The sequence below is a fragment of the Sitophilus oryzae genome, unplaced genomic scaffold (assembly GCF_002938485.1).
Source record: "Sitophilus oryzae breed Bouriz unplaced genomic scaffold, Soryzae_2.0 scaffold_54_pilon_pilon, whole genome shotgun sequence".
Classification (NCBI taxonomy): Eukaryota; Metazoa; Arthropoda; class Insecta; order Coleoptera; family Curculionidae; genus Sitophilus; species Sitophilus oryzae.
Window position 1 is genome coordinate 499,089 of NW_022147140.1, and position 9,184 is coordinate 508,272.

Here is a 9,184-nt window from a genome sequence, read left to right on the forward strand (position 1 = left end):
ACCAAAGATTTAACCGTCATACGACATGAGTATCACGTGATTGCACAATACCCAACGATAGGGTACGTACCTCTTTCATCTGATTGGACGGTTGGTTGCGTATTTTAATGTATCCTCATTTGCCTGCGCGTCGTATGTCTTCTGGCAGTCTTTTAATTTTTCTGTTTGTCTATGGCGTTTACTATACTGAGGTACCCAATGCCGACAACAAGTTTGTTGGGTAATGGTGTGGATCCGGTGGCTGACCTTGAAACGAGTTTTTGCTGCATATAGTCACAGACACTACGCATGCGCACATCTTCGATGTTGCCAGATTGCAAGTTATTTTGGAATTATTTTCAATAGAAAACAAATTTGTGCTTTTCAGTGTTTTTTTGTCAATATATACCGTATGATCGAAAAAACGTCGTCCAGTTGGCTGGGAAATGACGATTGAGGACATTTCCCATGTAAAATGACAGCGATCTTCATTTCATAGTCATCGGTGACGCTATTTTTTTTTATAGTATGCGGTATATTATTTATATTATTATTTTAATATTTCGCACAACACGTGAACGCTTATTATGTATTTTCATAGTCAATAAAATTATATAGAAATAAAACTCTAGATTCCTATCTAGATTATTATGTTACGTTTAAAAAGTGCTTTATTAAAAATTCGGGAAATTAAAAGGGATGTGTCCAAGTTTTTTCTTTTTTTTAAGCTGTAGCTCCATGTCATGTTCATAATAGGTTTTTTTTAACATTTCATCAAAACTACGGAGGCCTTAAAAGGCCTTTTAGCCTCCGTAACTAAAATTGTAGAATCAGCTTCAGCAACATTAACATCATCAGTTACCTTGTTTAATTCTGCTTATACATATATTGCATTAATTTTTTTGCTACCTTAAAATTTCTCTATTCTTACACCTAATTTATGTGATTTTCTTAGCATATATGATCTATAAACCATATTTTTCCTAATGGAAAGATGGAATAGGATATGCAAAATTAAGATATTTAACATTTATTTTCCAGACAAAGCATAATATAGTATTAAGATTAAGACATAACAAATATTATAAGAAAGATCTTAATATAAATCACAAACTAACCAAGTCTTAATTTGGTCTTGTATAAACACAGGTATAAAAATAATAAGATCAAAACTCAACCTTCACCATATTGTCAAGATTTGGCATTATAGGAAACAAAAAATTAGAGTAAATTAAGAAAAGACTATCAAACTACACGATATTAAATACTGTAATGTATTCTACGACACAAACCATCTCCCTTCTAAAGAGAAAAAGACATAAATAAAGCTTATTTTAGTCTTATCACCACACTCTTCGATAAAATATATGTCTAAAATTGCTATTAATCCGCTAACTTGATATTTTTAAGAAATTATGATACAAACATATTATAATCAAAGTATATATTATATTAGTAACATCAGAGAGTAACATTATAGGTAAAACGTTACCTCTATCTCCCATTGACTTGTATTGTTCTATAAGACTCGTCATGGTAGTACTTCAATACATCAATACATATAATCAGAACTATTGTTGCCTGTAAATAACTAGAAATTAAATAACTTGAAAGAAATAAAATAATTCTAATAAGTTTAAACCATTAAGAAAAAATCCGTAAATGATAATTTTTAATTCTAATGTAAATATATAAATAAATTTTATTAACATTACAATTTTATATATTCAACTTTATATATCATTCCTTAAGTTTGGATATCAAGATAAATCTGAAATTATAAAATTATTTAGAGAATTTGTATTATTATTGATTAACACTCAAAAGAAAATTTTCAACTGCAAATAATTCGAAAATAAACCGCAATTTGGCAACATCGACGATGTGCGCTTGCGTAATATTGATGATCAAATGCTGCAAATATGGGCTTCAAGGTCAGCCACCGGATCCACACCTTTACCGTTTGTTGTTTATTTTGGTAAAGACAAGGTAAAGATGTGGAGCAGGGGGGTGACAGTGAAATAGGAAAATTGGAAACAGTCATTAGTGTCATTCCTGTCATCTCCTGACGACAAGTATGGCCGCCTAGACAAGGACAGCATTGTTTTTGTCCAACTATTATCTAACTTCACAGTTAAGAATTGACAGATTTCAGTTTCAGAGACAACTTCAGATTTGTTCTAGAACAAATTCGAAAATATTCGACGCCATTTTAATTCATTCCGTTTAGTTTCGTTTTGGAAGTTCATTTAATATTTCGGCTGGAATTTATATAAATATAAAGGTAATAAAGTAATATAAAATATATATTACATGAAGAATCCTGGAGAAAATGACGTTTCTAAGTAGTAGGTATATCCCATGAATATGAAAATGGGTAGTAAATAAACCTGTTTTACATTTTTTAGATCACAAGAAACAGTGCCTTCTATTAAAGATCAATACAGGCGGACTTGTTCACTTCATCAACTGTACATACCCAGATATTGGGTTAGATTCCGTTTCATATTTTGTCGGTTGATTTTTAGTTTTAACTCTTTGATTTTTGGTATTATTTATTATTGTAGTGCAAAAAACTAATTATTTTGGTGTTTAAGTGACATAAACTACTACTAGATATATGGTCACTCTCGGTTTCGCATAAAAAATAGAAAAATTGAAAAATTACACGTTGTGTAAGTGATTTAACCTAAAAGTGCCCATACATTTTTTACTTATCGTGATTTTTGTGTGTGTTTTTTAAGACTCTAACAATTCATCAAAAAAACTTAAGTGGAGTGTGTTTTTGGTGCTATATATATCTTTGTTGTGTTCCTGGTGGAAAGGATAGTTATTCTAGGCAGCCTAAAGTGTCCGGAAGAGCAAAAAAAGTGGGTACGAGTTATAAATCAAGAGAATTCTATTGAAAATATCTTTAATAAATTTAAAAATAATATTCTCCCATGATGGTATTAATGAAAACTGGACAATTATGTTTATTTTATTCATAATGTGGAATCTCCACTCCAAGTGTTGTTGGTTCAGCTTCGATAGATTCAAACACGTACAGTACGTCTGTCCGTTCTGTAGCTACGGGGTATCCGTGGGAGGGGAAACGATATTTTCTCGATGTTTTTCGGAAAAAATTAGACGACGCGTCCCATCAATAAAAATTCGACAAATTTGCAAGTAGCCAATAAAATGAGTGGGCGGAGCGATTTGCGGTGACGTACTCGTCAAGTCGACGTATAAAATATATTGCTGTTTATTTAAATGTTTTTTGTCCGCATTCCTTTCATAGACGCAGATCCAGCAGACGTACTGTAAGTGGGAATAAATAAAGAATATGTGTATTAAAGATCATGAAAAAGATTATTATTTTGAGTTCAAATTTTAAAAAAGATTTTTGTAAAGACAAGACTGATACAGTTTAAAAGAAGAATGTGTTCTTGTTTGATAATATATAATGTATGTCAAGCACAACATTTGTTCAGTAATTTTTATTGAATAGTGTTGATTATTTATAATACCAAATTAATATCAAATATTTAAGTGATGGCTGAATACAATATGAATAAAATAACAGTAAAATTGGTATATTTGCATAATACAAAATTAAGTTTTAAGAATAAAGGTGTTACTAAAAATACTAAGAAATTCATATATCTTTGTTTTAATTGGTCTAATGTTATTTACATTTTACGTAAGAATTATACCGTATCATCGAAAAAAATCGGCGTCTAGTTGGCTTGGAAATGAACATTGATGACATTCCCTAAATAACTGTACACATAAAATAATTAACTAGAATTTTATAATCTTGGAAAATTTGATATTCTTGAACCTTGTTTCTAAATATTCTAAATTTTTTGATTTTGTTGGGATTTAGGTTCGGGAAAACGCTGATTAAGTTTTCATTTGGGTTTTCATTATTTTTATTTGGTTTAAAAAAAAACGTTTCGGCTAACATTATAGCCTTCATCAGTGTTGTGTCATATGAAAAAAATAGTGTCGAATATAATCCAAAAAATTACATATAAAATATTCACACCACGCACATAATGTTTACTGCGTACTGCGTACTCCATAGTCAATGTAGATAATTTTAGTGTTAAGAATAATAATTTTAAAAAATATGTGGTCATCTTTTGATAAGTTTATATTAGTTTATTAATTGCAGTAACATTATGAGGTGTGAATTATATTTATATGTAATTTTTTGGATTATATTTGACATTATTTTTCTCATATGACACAACACTGATGAAGGCTATAATGTTAGCCGAAACGTTTTTTTTTAACCAAAAAAAAATAATGAAAAACCAAATGAAAACTTATTCAGCGTTTTTCCCGAACCTAAATCCCAAGAAACTCAAAAATTTTAGAATAATTTTACATTATAAAATGACAGCTATCTTTATTTCATAGCCATCGCTGACGCATTTTTTTCTATGATATTGTATTATTTGTAAATATAATTTTTCGAACATTGATACTTGCAAAATATATGTACATATAAATTTTGTGAATGCAAATAATAATACATTACTATTAGTATATATTGAATGTTTTTTGTTAAATTAGATCGAATTTCAAACCCCAAAATTTAAAATATATTTTACATTTTACCCATTATCTTATGTACCTAGTCATTATTTGTATATTGTAAAACATTTGCTGCATTTGTATGGTTCATAGTTTATTTGCCAAAGTATTTATTACTATAAATAGGTATATATATTATATTTATTAACTGTATATTATGTATATTTCATGTAAACTATATCATTTTTAAAATACAAACCAAAAATCTGAGGAATAATTATGTTTTCCATGTATTCTACAACATATTTATTAATCCGTTATATCTAACTAGCGTGACGTCATAAATCTCGCCCGCAGGCTGATCTTATAATAGAAGGCACTGCAAGAAAATGGTGTTATAATCTCTTTGATCGGCGATTTTTTTGAAAATGGAAACAATTTACAGCAAGGTAAGATCATTTTTAACTATAGCCAACATTAGTTATCCCCAGTATGTGCGATTTATTGTCAATAATGCAATAAATCGGACTGATAATCTGATTATGTTATCCGACTAAAAATCTCTTTTTGCATCTTTTTGATTTATAAGCCAGGTTCTTTGGGAATAATGGACGCTTTTTTAAACAGTATATTTATATTTTATACCTATTGATATTTTTACATTGTTAATTTTAGTATAAAAAAATTGTTTTTCTGTTTTCAGGTTTTTGTATAAGGCTCCCGTTTTCATGTTCCTGTGTCCGTTTTCTGTCCTTTAAGTTGAAACAATACAATCTTCTATATTTTCATATTTATTTAGTCACGTTGTTCCATATTTCAAATAAATATATGCGAATAAATTATTTTTTGGTTTTATAATAATAATAATTATAATAATAATTTATTTCCAGAAACAAAAATTACAAAATAATAATACTACATTGTAACTCCTACAGAGATAAATAAATTATCTGTGTGTAGGGCTGGATGTACCTATATAATAATTAACAAACTACTAATACATAACAACAATAATTAATACTAACCTAACCTAGTGTGCCAAACATGACTACAAATGATAACAGCGGGGTTGCTGTATTCACTTGTTATATGACTCATGAAACCATAAAAACCACAAAAAAAAATTCTATAACATAATTATCTTTTAAATCAAACATTAATTCTAACCCAATTTTTTATTTTAGTTTTAATATTATGTTTTGATGCTGTTAGTGATTTTAACTCATTTGGTAACCTATTATATAATTTTATTGCTAAATTATAATTATTTTTATTGCTTACTCTTTTAATCATTTTGGGTAACGGTATACTTTTGTTTCTTGTTATACTTTCTGATTGTAAATATATTGTTTTAAGACTATTGTAGTGATAAATTAAAGATTCTAAAGAAAAAAGTTGTTCTAAATTAAGTGGTAAGTTTGTTGTAAATAAAGTGTTTTTACTGATCATTTTTATTAATTTTTTCTGTAGATTATTCACAACATTCAAGTTATTCATATAAGCACCTCCCCATGCTATAATTCCATAGCTTACAACACTATGGAAAAAAGCATAGTAAATTAACATTAGTGTTTTAGTGGTCATAATTTGTTTTAGTTTATAAAAAATTATTGTTAAGTATTTTGTTTTGCCTATAACATGATTTATGTGCTCAGCCCAGCTAAGTCTATAATCAAAAATTACGCCCAAATATTTATAACTATTTACACGTTTTAGGCACTTATTATTAATTTTTATTTCTACCCGGTCTGGCACACTATCACAGTAATTTCCAAAGGTGATAAAAACAGTTTTATCTATATTCAATGACAACTTATTCAATGCTAACAATCTTGAAATTTTCTCCAAATAAAGATTCATGTTTTTTATTGTTTCCTCCCAAGTTTTTGCTGCAGAAATAACTGCTGTGTCATCTGCATATGACATTATTGTATTTTTTGATAAAGACTCCAAGATGTCATTCACATAAATTATAAACAAAAGGGGTCCAAGTATTGTACCTTGTGGAACTCCTACTTTTACCTCTCGATAAGAACTTATAGTATGATTGACTTTAACTCTCTGTTTTCTGTTGTTTAGATAACTATTTAACAATCTATGTGCACTTCCCCTTATCCCATACTGATATAATTTATCTAATAGCAACCTGTGATTGACCGTGTCAAAAGCTTTAGCCAAATCTAGGAAAGCTACAATTATTGGGATTCCTTTATCCAGATTATTATAAACTATATTCGTTATGTTTGAAAATGCATCTCTAGTTCCCATATTCTTAAGAAAACCATATTGATTCTCTGAGATTATTTTGTTATTTATTATAAAGTTATATAACCTACTATGGATTATTTTTTCAAGAATTTTTGCAATGTTTGAAATTAAAGAGATGGGCCTATAATTATGTGTTTTATTTTTCTCATTTGCCTTATATATGGGAACTATTTCTGCACTTTTCAAGGAATCCGGCCAAAAAGAAAATTCAATGCATTTATTAAAAACATGCATTAATGGTTCTGCAATATTCTCAGACAACACTTTTAGTGTAGTAGCATGGATATTATCTACCCCACCCGATTTATTTTTTAAATTATTTATTATTGTTTTAATTTCGTCTGTGCTAGTTGGTTTAAGAAAAATAGTTTTTGGATTCATTGGTGGAAGATTTATTTTTTCATCTGAGAATTTTTGAATTTTTTTACTTAATATGTCACCGATCTCACTGAAATAACCATTCATAGCTTCAGCTATGTGTTCCGCGTTTGTTATTTTTGTATTATTGTCATCTATAATATGTTCTATTTTGTTATTTTCTTTTTTTCTTTTTCCTATTTTATTATTTATTATTTTCCAGAGATTTTTTGGATTATTACAATTTGCTTCAACCAGTTTTTTTTCATGTTTAACTTTAGCATCTTTTATAACTTTATCAAGTATTTTTATGTAAGTTTTATAATCTTTTTTTAGTTGTTCATTTTTTTTATCTAGTTTCCACAAGTTGTAAAGATGTTCTTTTTTATTGCATGATATTATTATTCCTTTTGTAATCCAATTTTTTCTAGGCAATTTTTTGCCATTTTTATTTGTTTTTTTACTTTCTTTTGATTTACATATACAATTTTGTATATTTTCAATTATTAAGTCAATGCTCACATTAGGATCTTCCAACAAAAAATTATTCCAATTTATTTTATTAGCTACATTTTTAAGTTTTTTATAATTTATTCTATTTGGGTTATAATTACTTTCTTTATTCATTAGAGTTGTATCTATATTAACAAATAGTGGATAATGATCTGTAAAAGTTTGAGTAATTTTAATTGCTTTATATGCTATAGTGTTTGTTTTAAAGAAAAAATTATCAATGCAGGTTCCTTCCTGATTACATTCTGCTGGCCTTGTTACTCCCTGGAAACAAGGCATATAGCCATCCTCCAGAAAGTTACTCAGATATTCCTGGCTAACAGTGTTGTGCTCCAACAGATCAATATTGAAATCTCCTACAGGCTTTATTTATGAAAAGAAAAAATACAAAATACATTTGAACTGAAAGAGGGCCCGCCATTGAATAACCGGAAACGAAAATGAAAATTAAGCCATCATGTCCTTATCATGTCAACCTGTCAATTGGAAAGTTAGTTCTCCAGACGACAACGAAGGCTTTCGGTGGCGTATCGTGTTTCCACGATTTAACACAGAGTTGACACTTCTTTCTAGTTAATTATTTTATGATGTGTAGCACAATGTGAAGTGTGGATCTGACCGTGAAGCCCATATTTGCTGCATTTGATCATCGACACTACGCAAGCGCACAACGCACTAAACAAGCGCACTATGGAGTGTAGAGGTAAGGAGAAACAACTCCGTGCATTAAAATATGGTCAAAAAAAGGGAAGAATTAGGATGGCGCTGCTGTAGCAAAAACCTAAAATTTAAGACATGCGCCGAACATTTTTAGAACAGCTGATTCAAAAGACATTTGACGTGAATCATATACGTGAAGCCGCGGGTTTCAAAAATACAAATTTATTTTTATGTCACATGAAATAAATTACAGATTTTTATTCAGCAGCAATAGACTAGGCCCTTTTTTTATTGTTTCTCATAAGTTATTTCGCAAATGTCATTCAAGACGACGAAAAAATATTCTGATCGTTTTAGCTTAAAATTAATGGTAATTATAATTAAGAAAAATTTTATTTAAAGGAATAATTTGTGATGGGTTTAAAATAAATATAATGCAGCTTTAAAATAACTTCATACCTACATTTATTTAGTATAAAAGTAAGTCAATATGTGGTTTTTTTATCGATTATTCAGAAGCAATAGACTGAGCATCTTTTTATTGTTTCTCATAAGTTATTTCGTAAATCTCATTCGAGATGAAAAAGCTTTAGTTTAAAATTAATGTTAATTATAATTAGGAAAACTTTATTTGAAGTTTAATTGATTATATGGGATTTAAATAAATATAATGCAGGTCAAAAATAACGTAATACATTTTATTTATTATAAAAATTAAGCCAATATTATGTAATTTTATACTGTACAAGTATTTATTTACTTTTTGCCCCATCGTAGTTGCCATTCATTCAGAATAGTGGATTTTAAATGTTCGATAGTCGGATGGCTTAACTACCTTAATATCAACTATTTCTAGACAAGAATCGTGTGCAGTATTATCTTC